The 15,291-nt window shown below is 44.5% G+C and overlaps 1 protein-coding gene across 1 annotated transcript in view; it reads left to right on the top strand.

The window, feature by feature from the left end:
• The first annotated feature begins 6,842 nt into the window (after positions 1-6,842).
• Positions 6,843-15,291, top strand: part of SNX25 (sorting nexin 25) — an 89,826-nt gene continuing 81,377 nt past the window's right edge. The window contains exon 1 of the mRNA XM_050896180.1: positions 6,843-7,026. The gene's annotated coding sequence lies outside the window, so the exon portion shown is untranslated. The remainder of the gene's footprint in view (positions 7,027-15,291) is intronic.

Raw genomic sequence — 15,291 nt, 5'->3', positions numbered from 1 at the left:
CGCCGTCTAGGTGCCAGGCTCCTACGCAGCCCGGGCCGGCCCCCTCGTGTCGTCGGGCGGGAAAAGGCGGCGCCTGAGGGGGGCGGGAAGGGAGCCGGGGGCCGGGACCTCCCGGGAGGTCCCGGCCCCCGGCTCCCTTCCCGCCCCCCTCAGGCGCCGACTCTCCGTTTCCCTCCCGCCTCGGCTCCGCAGGAAGCAGGGAGAAAGCTGGGAGTCTCGCTGAGGCGATGGCACCCCATGCTGAGGTCATAGTGCCCCAAGTTGAGGTGATGGTCCCCAGGTTGAGGTGATGTGGCTCCAGGCTGCAGTGATGGGGCTCCAGGTTGAGGTGATGGGGCTCCATGTTGAGGCGACAGTGCCCCAGGTTGAGGTGACGGTCCCCAGATTGAGGCAATGGGGCTCCAGGTTGAGGTGATGGGGCTCCGTGTTGAGGTGATAGTGCCCCAGGTTGAGGTGACGGTCCCCAGATTGAGGCAATAGGGCTCCAGGTTGAGGTGATGGGGCTCCATGTTGAGGTGATAGTGCCCCAGGTTGAGGTGATGGTCCCCAGATTGAGGCAATAGGGCTCCAGGTTGAGGTGATGGGGCTCCATGTTGAGGTGATGGTCCCCAGATTGAGGCAATAGGGCTTCAGGTTGAGGTGACGGGGCTCCAGGTTGAGGTGACAGTGCCCCAGGTTGAGGTGACTGTCCCCAGATTGAGGCAATAGGGCTCCAGGTTGAGGTGATGGGGCTCCATGTTGAGGTGATAGTGCCACATGCTGAGGTGATGGTGCTTCAAGTTGAGATAACAGTGCCCCAGGCTGAGGTGCTGGCACTCCATTTTGAGGTGATGGTATCCCAGGTTGAGATGATGGTGCCTCAGATTGAGGCAATGAGTGCCCATGCTGAGGTGATGGTTTTCCATGTTGGGGTAACAGTGCCCCAGATTGAGGTGATGGTGCTCCAGATTGAGATGATGGTGCCCCGGGTTGGGATGACGGCACTCCTGGTTGATGTGCTGGCAGCCCATATGGAGGGGATGGCGACCCAGGTTGAGGGGATGGTGCCCCAGGCTGAAGATGACAGTGACCCACCTGGAGGTGATGGTGCCCCATGTCAAGGCAACAGGACCCCGGGTCAAGGCAATGGGCCCCTACATTATAGTGGCAGGGCTGTGGCACCGAGTGACATAGCCTGAGGAAGTGGAGGGGGGAAACTGATCTGGAGGGCTTCTAGGGACATCTGACCCAAATCTTTGGGGTTAGATCAGGACCTTTCCCTGAGTGAACATGATCTCAGCATCCTTGAATCTCAGTATAATTATTGCAGAAACATGGATGAAGCCTTCAGGCAGAGTTTCATTACTTCTAGCACTGAGTGGGTAAGTGGTGACTACCTACTAGTGATCTGCCACCAGGAAGTGGTAGTGTCCTGTGTAAGGGTGGGAAAGGTTCCAGCTCGTCCAAAGGGGTCAGTTGCAATATCAGACCTTGGCATTTCTTTAATAGTAGTAATGTTACTTTTTAACAAAATAGGAAAGAATTGTGTGAAAAGAAAGACTTCCAGATTACTGATCCATGCACTCAAAACTAAAAATGCAACTTTACTTTGGCCCCATTGTTCATCATGAAAAAAATTTAATGACACAGTCACATGTTTTTTTCTGAGCATACTGAATTTTGAGTTCAATCGGGGCTGTGCAGCCAAGACAACAGTTGTGTATATGGCCCTATTTCAGTTGGCACATGAACACACACACACACACACAGAGGCACACATGTATGTCTGTATGTGTGTGTGTGTGTATATATACACACACATATTTTAAAATACATATAGTGACTGTGTCAGAACACTACAAGGAAAGAAAGAAAATCTCTTGATTAAGACAACTGAATATCTCTATTAACCAGAGTCTAGTCCTACTTGTGCTACACAGTGTTTAATGGAGGTTCTTCAAATTACGTAGACTAACTTTTCATACTTGGTCATGTGTTTCATTCTTATTTTTCTGGAACCTTACTCTACTCACTGTTGAAATGCTGAATAATTACAACTGCAGCTCAAATCAAGGGAAGCTGTATCTGGAAAACATCAAGTGCTACAAAATGCTGAGCCTTTGCTGACCTCACAATGTGAGGTCTTAGGTACCTCACATTGGACACTAAATGGGTGCTTTTGTCCTTTCTTCCTGTGTGTCAGGTTACTATCGCAAATAGGCAAAAGACAATACCATTGTCTCAAAAAGGTGTAGCGAAAAATAAAATCAGTTAATATCAGTGTAACTTACATATTTTGTAGAAATGTGGGCATCAAAAATTAATGGTCATCTTCTGAGAGCAGTTCAACTAATTTTCAGTAAAGGAGGAATGGGGCCTAATGGAAAGACAGTATATGATCGTGTAAAGTCTGTATCATAATGTCTTTACGAATTACATTCTTGTAAGGAGGAAAAAACTGTGTAAGTAGAAGTTTTGCAGCTGTATTATATAAACATTGAGGTAAAGTTTTGTCAGACAAATTATGTCTGCTTTTATAGAGACAGATTGTTTACATGGTTTCCACTGAAATGTGTCTGCATTTTACATTTTCAATCAAGTCCAAAGCATCTACCATTGCAGGGAAGGTTTTAAAAGGCAAAAAAGGTTGACAATTTTAAGCCCCTTCATTCTACAAGCCTTTGAGAAATAATCACAATCATTTTCTTGAGTCTCTTGAAAGGTGTCGAATAAGATTTAAGATACTGAGAACTGTAGCAGACAATGTCCTTTTCTCTTGCTCTATTATCTAGGGTTCATGAAACCAACAGCATCCACTGCCCAGTAAATTTGTTCTCTCTCTTTCCTACAATTGTTTCTAACAGTGTTAGTTATTACTCTTCCATTCCACCAGGTTTAAAAGTTCATGAGCATTTCTGGGTTTTGTGCCCGAGAAGCTTTTAGGAATTTCTATAAACACTTAACGTGACTGTAACTACAATGCAGCACCACAGTGGTTATAAAAAAACATGTAATTCATTCAAAGTTGTAAGAATGCTAAAAATATAAACTAAGTATGCACTTTACACACTTTTCTTGCCTGTAATGTAAATTTCTATTTTAACTGAGAAGTGGTAAATTGCTAACCTTTATAGCAATGTGATCTGAGCCAGAATGGCTCATAAAACAAAGTAAATGTGAAAAGGCCTTTAGGAAAGTATTCATTTTAAGCTTGTCTAAACATTTTAAATTTATTTGAATGTGCAAATTTATTGAAGTTTAAAGTTTGCAGTACTGTGAAGGTGAAAGTTGGAAGATTGTCACTAAAGACAGATGTAAAAGTGTGTTCAGACCAGTGGGGCTTTGTCTAGGGTATGTTATAAACAGGTAAATTACACTCCTAGCTCAAAGGAAAAAATGTGAAGATGCTGACTCTTCCCCCAAATCAGACATAATTTCTGTTTTAAAATTAGATTAAAATAGTCTTACCCTTATAGGAAAGATATTTGCTATAATGCTTGAATAAGGTAGAGTTTGAATCTCTTATAAACTAGTTCTATGACTAAGTAAATAGTTACAGAAAGAGAATAAAATAACCCCCAGTTCAGAAAATTGACCTCTGAGTCCTTTTGTCTTGTACAGAAAAGTAATTTTTAAAGTACAGAAGGGGAAGTTCAGATAACACTGAGGTAAACTTGAAAATTGCCGTTGACTTCAGTGGAGCTAGGATGTCATCTAGAATATTAGGAATTGTACCTCAGGTTGAAAAGTCATAGAATCTTATTAAAAACTAAAAGAAAAACAATCAAATCTCCTTCTAGCTCTGAGCTGATTTAGACATATCTAATTCAGGGTATGATGTGTAAATCCTAGCTAAAATTGGTGGGATTACTCATTCAGACAAGAGCTGGTTTTGTGCGTAAGCACTGCAGGACTAAACCGTTATTGCAGGTAGGTTTATTTTTTTATCTTCCTCTCCACTTCTGAGAATTAATACTCTAATAAGAAAATAATCTCTGTTTACACAGGACTAACAACATTACGTGCACTGCTTCAGGTTAATTTAAAAATTCAATTCCCTTAAGTAGTTTTGACAGAGGCCCAGGCAGTTTCCTGAATGCATTTGCAGTAGAAGGCCTCTACACACTCTGTCTGGTTTCTTGTGTGGATCTTTATTAAGATCCCAGAATAGATCTTGAACTCCGTCCAAAGCCCTGTATTTTCTGAAATCTTTGAGGAATAAAGTGTGTGGTGGGAGGTGGATCTTTGCTTTTTGTTTTCTACCTGATGAGAATAAAGTAACTTTATAGGAAACCTTCTGTCATGCTGGGCCTTATCCAAAAGCTTTCAGACTCTGCAAGAATCTCTCTGTTGGTCTTAATGATCAGACGCATTGAAAGAACCTTGGTCCCCAAGCCCTTCGGTGAAGCATCGGGATGCTTTGGCACATGGTAGTTCGCATGCGAATGGACTGTCATTGCAATAGTATTTTCACTATTATGATACGATGATTTTCACCTTTAATCACATTAGAGACATTACTTAAATAATCAATTTTGGACACTCTGTGAATGATCTGAGCTAGCATTTAAAAGGTCTTTGTGCAATTTAATATCCACTAAATAGAATAAACTGTGTAATAAAATTATATTTAAGTTACTGTAAGGACTTTCGATCAGATTAAGGAGCAGTGTCTCTTTTGGTCAGTGACTAAAATGGGAGCTAAAATCGCTTCAAAACTACTTTGGGATTTTGAGAGGAGATACATTGCCATGCAAACCTCTAATAGATAAAGGCACGTATATATGGAGACAATTTTGTATGCAAGTCAGGTCATACCATCAGACCCTGTGGGTTAGGTTAGAACTAGTTTAGAAAATACTGTGGGGGAGTAAAACATCTGCTGTAACTTAGAATCCTGACGAGCTCCGTGCCTGTACTGTGCACGTTTCCATTACACTTCTGGACCACGAGCTGACACCCGACCGCTCATTACGGTGCAGCGTCAGGGCTGTAACTGAACCTTTTGGACACCTCCTGTGCTATTCATGCTCAGTGCCTGGGCTCCCTTAGTGTCGCAGAAGCACAGGGAAGTTTAGTGTCTGGTTTTGAAACGGTGCTAGTTGCGCTCTTGAAGTTATATGGAAATGTAAACATTCACAAGATCAAGGCCTTGGTATTCATACCTTTTCTTCATCAGGCTAGTATCATTGATTTTATAGAAGTAACTTTTTCACAGAACGTGAATAAATCAAAAGGACTCCAACCTCAGCAACAATAGCCGTTGTTTAAAAGATAACATCCAGGGCTATTTTGCACATGAAGACTGCCAGAGTAGTGGCAATCTGAAAAGTGCTTCCCAGAAGTCTCAATACCTGTAAACACTTCTACAGTGCTTAACTTTCTCAATGGGATATCTGCTCTTAAAATGAAGCCCATGAGTAAATGCTTGTAAATCCACTTTTGCACAGTCTGGCTTCCTTAAGGAAAGCATTGCCCTTTACTCCTACTCTGAAGAGACCAAGGCCTCTCACTTTGGCTGTGGTTGGTAGCTGCTATGAACCTGCAAATTCAGAGCTGTAATTGCACCACACCTATGGCAAGGTGAACACGCATCCCGAGCACAGCTGAAATATGGCAAGGCTTTTGCCATATGAGGAATTTCTGTTCTCAGAATCTGCCACAAGCAGGTTATAAGACATCAGACCAGCGGAGGGAGGATAGCCATGGGCGTGCTGGCAGGCTTCCTTTGGGGTAGTGGGGCTGGGTTTTGCAGAATGGCTGTTGTGTCATTTCAATTGCTGTTCTATCAACTTTTTATTTCTGAAAATGTTATTTATGGTCTCCTTCGGCTGATCAGAGGGATGCGTACAGCGCTCACTCAGGAGGGAGTCTGGACCTCTGAGGTGCCCCAGGTCAAGGCTTTGTCCTGAGCTCAGGCCAGGGCCTCAGTGCTGCAGCCAGACCATCCCGGGCCCCACTGGGCCGAGCCGCGGCCTGCGGGCTGCAGCCCCCCAGCTCTGCCAGGCTGCCCGTGGCGGAGGGGCGCCCGGTAGCTTTCCGCGGGACCCAGCTCCACAGCGCAGCCGGCGGGGATCCCCGCGGGGAGGCACCTTCCGCTCCTCGTTTTGTCCGAGCGTAGTAGCTTCCTAACCGGTGCGCGGGGACGCCTCCGCGCCCCGCCACGGCGCACTCCCCCGGCGCCGACCCGGGCGCAGGCCGCCCAGGCCCCGCCGTGGGGCGGCGCGCCGGGCGCACATGTCGCCGGCCCGCCCGCCCGCCCTGCAGGCGCCACCCCCGCCTCTTCCCCCTCCCCCTGCCGGACACCGAGCGGCGCGGCGGGGCCTCCCGGCTGCCGCCACGGCGCTCGGCTCCCGCCGCCCACCGGCGGGCAGCGCTGCCGCCTCAGCGGCCGCCAGGAAGCGGCCGGGCCGCCGCGCATCCGCCTGCCGCCGGGCATGAGCTCCGGCTCCCCCGGCGGCCGCAGCGGTGCCAGTGGCGGCGGCGGGCGGCGGAGGAGGCGGCGGAGGAGGAGAGGGGGGGGCGCGGGAGCGGCGACCTTCGCAGGGGGCTGCCGCGGCGGGAGATGCTCTTGCTCCCAGCGGCGCCAGGAGCAGCATGTTCCCCGGTGCCGAAAGCGCTAGCAGCACGGCCGGGCAGTCCGAGGCGGTGGGGGCCGCCGTCCCGGGCCCGCCGGGCTCGCACGGCCCCGGCGGCGAGGCCGGCCGCCGCAGCGCCCCGGCGGCCGCCGCTGTGGCCGGCGGCGGCGGCGAGGAGGAGGCGGCGGAAGACGAGGAGGACGAGGATCCCGGCTCGTCCCGCTTCGTGCTGGCGGCGGGGCTGGGGCTGCTGGCCGTGTCCGTCGTCCACCTGGGGCAGGAGCGGGCCGAGGCGGGGGGCGGCGGGCCGCCGTGCCTGGCCCTGCTGCTGCTCCGCCTCGCCCTCTACGCGGGCTGCGCCGCCGCCGCCGCCGCGCTGGGCACCCTGATCGTCCTGACGTGTCGCGGCCGCCGCCGCCTGCCGCCGCCGGACTTCGCCGCCGCAGCCCCGGTCCTGCGGGTCGCGGGGGTAAGTGGCGGGAGGGGAGCGGAGCGGAGCGGGGCGGGCGGTGGCCGCGGCCGCGGCGTGCCCTCCCCTTCGCGCCGGCGGGAGAGTGGGGAGGAGGGGGATGGAGGCTGCGCGGCCCTCGCTCCGCCGCGGAGCGCTGGGCCACCCAAACCCGGTGTCCCGTTGTCTGCCGGCGGCCGCAGGAGCCTGCCCACTCTCTGCCGCTCGTCGGGGCTTTAAATGGGAAAAGTTGTGCTGGAGGGTAGCAGGCGGGCAGGAAAAATGAAGTCTTTGCTCTGAGAGAGACCTTCGGATTGCGGGAACGCTCATACGGCAATTTGTTGTTGGCTGTGTCTCAAATCCTTTTCTGCTTCTTCAGTTGAAATGTCATTAGTAAAAGAGGTAGACGTGCTCAAAGAGCCGGTGTAGCATTGCTTAAATGCATGCTTTGAAGTTGGGCAGCTGTAGATAGTGTTATCATAATGCCTTGAGGAAGTGCCAACGTGTTCTCAGACCACTGCAGACCTCTATGCAAAAGATAAACAAATGTATTTTCTGTACATCTTCTAAAATGTACTAATACATGTTCATGAGCTCTTCGTAGCTCACTGCTTAGGAGTATTTTTTGGTTTCTTCTGAATGGGACTGGTAGCACAACATTTTTGGAGACTGACTACAGGTGCTAGTCAAAATAACTTTCCTCCCATCCATGCCCCTGCCCCCCATCCAGTCATCCAGTGCTCCAGAGCTGATCCTAGACAGGCCTGAAAAACTACAGCTGGAAATGAGGATGTGCCAGCACTCGGGCTCTGCCCATGGGTCGCAGGGATGTGGTGTTTGACGTCACAGCCAGTAACTCCAGCTGGGTGCCCTTGGCCCCTCACCAGTGAGTTGTAGACCGTAGTGGGGCGTGTTGGTACGTGAAGTGCTGCAGCGGTAGGGAATACCACGTAAGTGCTATTTCACTTTGATAGTGTCACGCAGCATACCTGAGAGCGCTCTACAAAGAAAAAGGAGCATAATTTGTGCCACCTTGGTGTACAGCCTAGCTGTTCTGGTGACCCAGTTCATTATGGTTAGTACCTGTGCTCTTCTTGTTAGCAGCAAGTAAATAATGCTGTCACTTCTGTGTTTCTGGGGCTGCAGTCAATGCAGCTGAATTTGCAGAAAGCAGAGGGTGCTGGCAGGGCAGAGAACCTGTTAGAAATCGCTTGCTGATATAGTTGGCTGTCTTTCCATCTTGCCAATCAAACCAGCTAATGACCTGCAGTAGTGGTTTATTCCTTCATTCTTTGGCCTAGGGAGGGAAAGACCCTGTGTTTGTGAGCAATACATTTTTCCAGGCATTTAACGGAAACTGGCAGGACGTTATTGTCAGTAGAAGGGATCATTTGGCCGGGGGTTGGTGACTTCAATGAATAATACAACTCGCAAAGGTGCATTCAGGATCTCTTTGTGGCAGTGTGTGTGTGAGATACTCGTTTTGTCTTCTTGGTAGACTTTTTAAAAATCTTCTTTGCTTTGAAGACTCAACATCATACTCGGCTTTTTGAAGGGAGTGAGGAATAAATAGTGTGTACGAATGTTAGAAGTGGGAAATGGGGAAGTGAGAAGATGTAACGCACAAAGTCAACAAGTGATAAGCAGAAGGTACCTGTCCTGTATGTAGTGTATTAAGTGGGTACAGCTAGGGATTGTTCAGCTGGTTTTTGTCATAGGAATGCTGGGGAACAAATGTGTATTAAGTGCATAAGCACCTGAGTAGTAAAGGACTATATATGCTTTTGTATTTCACCATTCAACTACCTTACACCAGATGGAAAAAAAAGAAAAGAAAAATGCGTCAATAATAAATTCCCATTGCCTTCAGATTTGCAAGATTAAATATTTCAGTGATAATGCCATAGCTCCAGTGACATTTATGTGCTGGTTTACTTATCTGAACATCTGGATGTGTGTTAATTTACTTTTAGGAGAATGTATTGTATACATAGTACAAAAAAATCTTTATATAAACTTAATAACTGAAATCTCCCTGCTGCTGCAACGAGGAGCAAATTTCGGATTTGTGAAATAGCCAAACAATGAAAATCAATTTAATTTGGGAAGCCGAGAATTGAAGAAAAAAGCAAAATCTATTGCGCTCGCTCTCTCCCCCTTTGTGAAAAGCATAATACATAAGCCCACTGAACAGGAGTGAAACTAGAACTGTCCAGAGACAAATACAGTCACTTCAGTTACTATACCATATGCACTTTCTTTTTGTAGTATGTTACTGCCTGTTCCTCTTCAAGATGTTCTCCTTTTGTGTCCACCCATTGGATTTGTATATGTAAATAGTGCACACCTGCTCTTGCTTTGTGTGATCTAGTATGTGGTGTTTGGATTTATTGTAGCTCTATGGTATATGTTCGTTGTTTCAGAAGGGAATTGAAATCTGGTATTTAAAAGTCACTGCTAAAGCAGCAGTACCTGCTGCAACCCTTTTTCTGGGATTGTTTCTTTACCCTTTCCCTGATTCAGTTAAAATTTTTCTTTCCTCCCTCTGTGCACTGTTCTCAAAATTTAACCTGGCTGTATGAAAAGGACTGTCAAAAAAGGAGCGAGGTATTTTACCGTTTCTATTTAGAAACTGTAATTCTAGGCATCTTATTTGGGTTTCTCATGCCTTCAGTTTACAGTTTTGTTGATTTCTTTCTGATACAAAGTGGCTTCAGGGCCACAAAGCTCCTTGACATACTTTTTCTGGACACAATTTTGTGTATGTTTAGCAGATTTCCCAATTGGTGCTTCAGCAACATGTAGGTGACGAAAATAATAGTGACTATATAGGCAGCATATAGAAGTATAGGCCATTCACTAAAATGTTTCCTGCAAAGTTTCCTCCATACATTTATCTTTGAAAAATTTGTAGGTTAATCTTTTTATTATACATCCTTCTGTATTTACACCGCTTTATTATCATTCAATTGTTACTCTCCCATTTTTCATAGAGCTTTATGATCCTGTTGTCTTTTCTTTTCTGGGAGCCAGTAGTAGGATGACTGTAAAGCTAGAATTTCTTCAGCCTTGTTGCACCTTTTCCTCAAGAATAGAGAAGAGCCCTCTGTTGGCCTAACAATTTTAATTTTTTTTTTTTTTTTTTAAAGAGTCCCATGGCTGCCATCTTGCTCTGCATGTCTCGTATGTACATGAACTCAAGGCAGATAGGTTCATTTTTTATTCCTTGAGTGATTTTCACATTGGCGTTAACAAATGAGGAAACACTACGTATTCAGTAATAAATATTTACTTGAGTGGGAGTCAGGCTCAGCTCTTGGAAAGTGAGTGGGAGTACTCTTGATCAACTTCAAAGGGACTTGGATCGAGTTCTTTATGCTGTGCTGAAAAAAGGGAGTTTTTTCTAAGTTCTCAATTCTGCAAGCACTTACAATGTGAGTTTAGTGCTGTTGATTTTCATGGACCTGTTCATGCAGGTGAATAACTTGAGTGAGGAAGTGCTGTGTTGCAGGTTTGGACTTCAGAAGAGCAAGGTGTGTGCTTTTTTCATTTTGCTTGAACTTGCTACTAGAGAAGCCATCTTTCCAAATGCGAAGCTGTGCTTTGTCCTAAATATTGTTTGTGTAACCCCTTTGGGACTTGAAAGATGAAGATGTTCTACTAAAGTCAGGTGTCTCAGCAAGAGCACTTGAAATCTGCTGAGAACTGCAAAGCAAGGTGTGCAATTTATATCCCCATGATGAGGTGTGCTTTCAACGTAGTCTTCCTGTATGTGAGAGCTCTGATCACAAGGTATATCTGGGCAGTCTTCTGGCTTCCACATAAAGCTTTGTGTTTCTTCCAGTGTTCTTTTATATTTTCATTGGAAAGAGAAGGGGAGAGAGGTGTACAGGCAACTCATAATATTGTTTTACTTACTAATTTAAGTACTTGCAGGCATTAATAATATTGGTAAATAGTTTCTATTGATATTGAAAGTGGGAATTGAATGACACCTTGAAATTCTACGTTATTGTCAGGTATTTTTCAGCACTTCTCAGGAGCTGGTTTAGGACAAGATTATTTGTGGTGGAAGACGGCAAAATGCAAGACAGCAAAAAGGCATGGTGACCCAATTGTACTTCCGTAAAAATGTCTGTCTCAAAGGGGATTTTCACTTTTCGAGTATCAGTGGACTTACTCATACCAAAGATAGCCCTGGTTAGAACATGGGTCACCTTTTTAAATTCAGTTTTGCTCCCTACGCTGCTGTTAACTTGTGTGGTTGTAGGGGAGATGGCTTTGACTCATATGAAGAACCATGTTAACCAAGTGAGTGGGAAGGGAAAGGAAAACGCTTTTTCCCACGTTTCCAGTGTGAGTTGTTTCTCTGCCAAAAAAACTGGCAGGACAGAGTTTTCTTTTCAGCATAGTGTTTTGACTCTGATTCAAAGCAAAAACTCTGAATAATAGAGAGTTGGGATATCAACTTCATTTAAATAATGCAAAACCCAAGGATTAGTTTATTAGATTTAAGTGCTGCATTTTAAATTCAGATTAAATGAATGATACTCTGTATAGAGAATGATCTACCTAGTCTGTCTTGCAGCACTAACAGAAAGGTAATAAACGTGTTTTTTTCCAGCAAAAAGGGTGCACTGATTCTAATGTCCTGGTTTTAGTTTCCTATGTTGAACAGTTGCCAACGATTTTGAGTATTTCTTTAAAACTCAGCTCCTGACATACTTGGTCACTCTTGTTCACTTCTGTTTGGTAGCTCTCCATTTTCAGAAATAGTTTACTCTTACTTTCTGGCCCTGAGGGAGACATATGTGACTGTGTTTTATGTTCCTAAAGGCTTGTTCTATTCTTGAATGTGGACGTTTTGTGAATCTGGCATTAATGGGAGGGCATGGGTAAATCTTTTCTCATTGGATCAGGTAATCATTGAAATCTCTGGATCCTGGAAGATAGTGCTGTTTTTTATTTAAGCCATAGGAGGATGAGTAGTGAGATTATTGGAAATGGTCTGAGTGACTCAGATGAGATGGCAACTTAACCTAGGTTGAGTATCTGCCATGGTGTCCAAGCTGAGTGCTCGGCTCTTTTTGAGGAACTTAAGGGAAGCGGAGAGAAAGGACGTGCAGTTTCATTTTCCTTCACTGTTGGACTTTTGCCGTCAGATGAAGCTTGTGAAGGTAAGCTCGCAGGAGCCCCAGCAGCTGTAGGAAGTGGAAGGTTTGCCATCTGCGGGCACCAGTTTCAAGCATGATGCAAAGCAGTTCTTGAGGTAATGAGCAGTTTGGAGCAGCTGTGAGGGAGAGGAGAAACTTCCTAACTCCTTTCTGTCTTGATCTTTACACCTTAGTGAGTCTTCGAAAGTATGTATGAGGTTTCTATCAACCTAAAGCGAAGCATGTTCTACAGTCTGTCTCATTCTCTGGTCTGTTAGGGAATATTGAGAGCTCTAATATTGCAGGATTTTTGCTGTTACTTCTGCCAGTCATTACAGTCTCTGCTTGCTGCTCTTCTGTCATGCTTGTTTTAGATGCTCTTGGGCTTGCAACCAAATATTCTGATCTACTGCTATTCTTTTAATTTATCAGTTGTTTCTGGATTGAAAGGAGAGGATATGTTTAAGTTTTTGGTTTGTTTTTAACAGAACTGAGTGTCTGACACTTTTGTTCTAGTGGTGTCTCTTATATAGGCAGGTTAACGATCAGCTTTTGACGATGCAGGTGAGTTTACTACTAGGCAAGTCCTGAAATTAAAATAATGAAGAGGTATCATAGCATTGCCTACTAATTTCAGGAATATTTTAAAATTTTAAGAGAGTGTTGCATGAATTGCAGACATTCAGCTATAGTTCAGTGGGGGCCTGTTACACTTTGGGGCACGTAGTTTGGACATTTCTGCTACAGTTTATTTTTAGGGGTCTGTGGAATATCTGTTATCCTTAGGGATTTATAAGCTTTTTCAGAATTGAAGTTTTGTCAGGACTGCATGCGTTAATTACCTGCAGACGTAACTTTGAAGTGATAACTTTATTCTCGGAGGAGACTGATCTCAGGAAATGAAATGTTTTTCAGACTCTGTGCCTCACTTATTTGTCCCATAACTCCTTAGCGGTGAGCAGACTTAGTTTTCTACACAGCCTTTTATCGATCATGTATATTTAGAGATTTCTTGTCTTGTCATGCAACCCTTTCTGTTTCCTTCCATTGTATCCTGTGTCATCTTCAGCTCTGCATTGTATGGTGCTTGACATTTAATTTTCTCAACACTGTGTTAGATTGACATTTCATATTTTGCTGTGAATCAGGCTGCTTTTACCTTTGAGTGAGACTGCTTCTCACTTGAAAAGTGTTTTATGACTGACAACATAACTAGGGAGCTAGTTCATTTCTCCTGATAACTGAGCCACACTGAGTCAATAATAAAGACAGGTGGTGGGCTCATTAGGATCTTGCTGTCCAAGTCTCTGGCAGGCGAGTCCTAAAGGTGGAACCGAAACCTCTGTAATAAGGTCAAGAGCGAAAGCATCTTGCATTCAACATAGCTTTGGGATTGAAAATACTGTACACATGTATCAGAAACATTCTGAAGATAAAATCTGATCAAGTACCTTCTTATTGCCAGATCTTGGTTCCTTGTGCTCTGCAAAGGAGAGCAGGAAAATTTACCCAAGGAGGAGGCAATTATGTAGAATACTATATCCTTTCCCAAGCTGCTACTTTGTTAGGTGATTAAAAAAAAAAAAGAAATTGTGTAGTCATAAGGGGAACAAGTTTGTGTTGTGTCCGTGGGAGGTTTATAAGACCAGTCATTCTCTACCATTAATTCCCCTATTTCACGCACAGTGAAAGAGAACAAGTTAATGTTGATAAAATCAATGATGACAATTCATTCTGCATGTTTTGTGATGCTCTGTTAAAAAGACGGAACACCCTACCTTTGTACGGTGAAAAGTCATGTGGTGGGGAGGGTACGGTGATAGACAACGCAGGAGTTTCTCTCTTATTGTCAAGCTGAGACTCTGCAGCTGAGGCATGAGTCTGTGCGGGTTTTTCTGGCTTGCAAGCAATTCAGTTTTCATAACACATGGCTCTTTTGGCCTTGAAGTATAGGCCATAGGTTCTTGTCTGTTTTTAACAGAGGAGGAGAGTGTGGAGATATTCAGTAGACTGGGGCTGTGCATGTACCCTGAGAATTCACGTAAACCTTTATTGTGATGGTAATATTAAAGATCCCAGCAGAGAATAATGCTGTATTTCTTGCTGAGCAGAAATTTGAATGCTAACTTACCAATTACTTCTTAGCTGTACTGATGGGAATTAAAGTATTACCTGAGAAAAGTTTCATTTTCATATTCTTATCTGTGTAGTATTATAGGAAATCTCAAATGAAGGAAGTTCTGCCCTGATGATAAAGTTTTTATACAGCTACAGTTTCATCAGTTTTGAACATGGTACATTTAAGATAGAAGATACCTATATAATAAACACGGTTTACATGTTTCAGAAGCTACTATGTTAGTGGAAATAAGATATGCTGATATTATAAAATCATTATTGAGATAATGATGCTTAACATAATAGGATTAACATGCTTTAAGTATGTTGATTTTTAAATTGGTAGTTGTGGTGTCTCAATATATGTAGATTAATGCTTAATGTGACACATATGTACTTGCTTTGTAATCTTAAATAGAACTATAGGTATTAATTAAAAATATTAACTCTTGTGAATAGAAAATTTATTTTTGCATCGTAAGTTGAAGTTATATTTACTACTATAAGAAAACATCTATCCATATCAGTTAAAGCTGAATTTATGGAGGGTTCAGTGAAGTAGTATTTGAAGCTGTGACTCTCTGTCATCAAAGTCCAGTCTGATGTTAATGTATGTTTTACAAAGAAAAGAAGGAAGTTAGTAGGGCAGCAGTGGATGGAGCAAGTAGCTATGAGTAACTGGACAGTTCTTGTATGCTGAATTGGATGTAGTCTTTGCCTTTTAGATCCATGATTAAACTGAGCATCTCCTGCGCAATGCCCATTTATATTGTGGGATCTGTCCTGAGCTCTGTTCTAGTTTTGTTGTAATTGAGTTAAGGTAATAGAAATAATTGTTAATTTTTCTCTGCTTCTGGCTTTAATTCCATGGCAGAATAAGTCTGCATGTGGCATGCCTGTAGCATGTGCCTGGCTTTCTGCTGTTATGTTTTAGGAATTGCATTTGATGACTGAGTGTTGCAGATGGATTTCTTGATAGTGGAAGGTACTCCTGTGTTCTCCGTGCTTTGCCATT

Source organism: Gymnogyps californianus, chromosome 4 (genome assembly GCF_018139145.2).
Source record: "Gymnogyps californianus isolate 813 chromosome 4, ASM1813914v2, whole genome shotgun sequence".
Lineage (NCBI taxonomy): Eukaryota > Metazoa > Chordata > Aves > Accipitriformes > Cathartidae > Gymnogyps > Gymnogyps californianus.
Note: the sequence above shows the minus strand (reverse complement) of the source record. Positions and strands in the feature narration are given on the sequence as shown.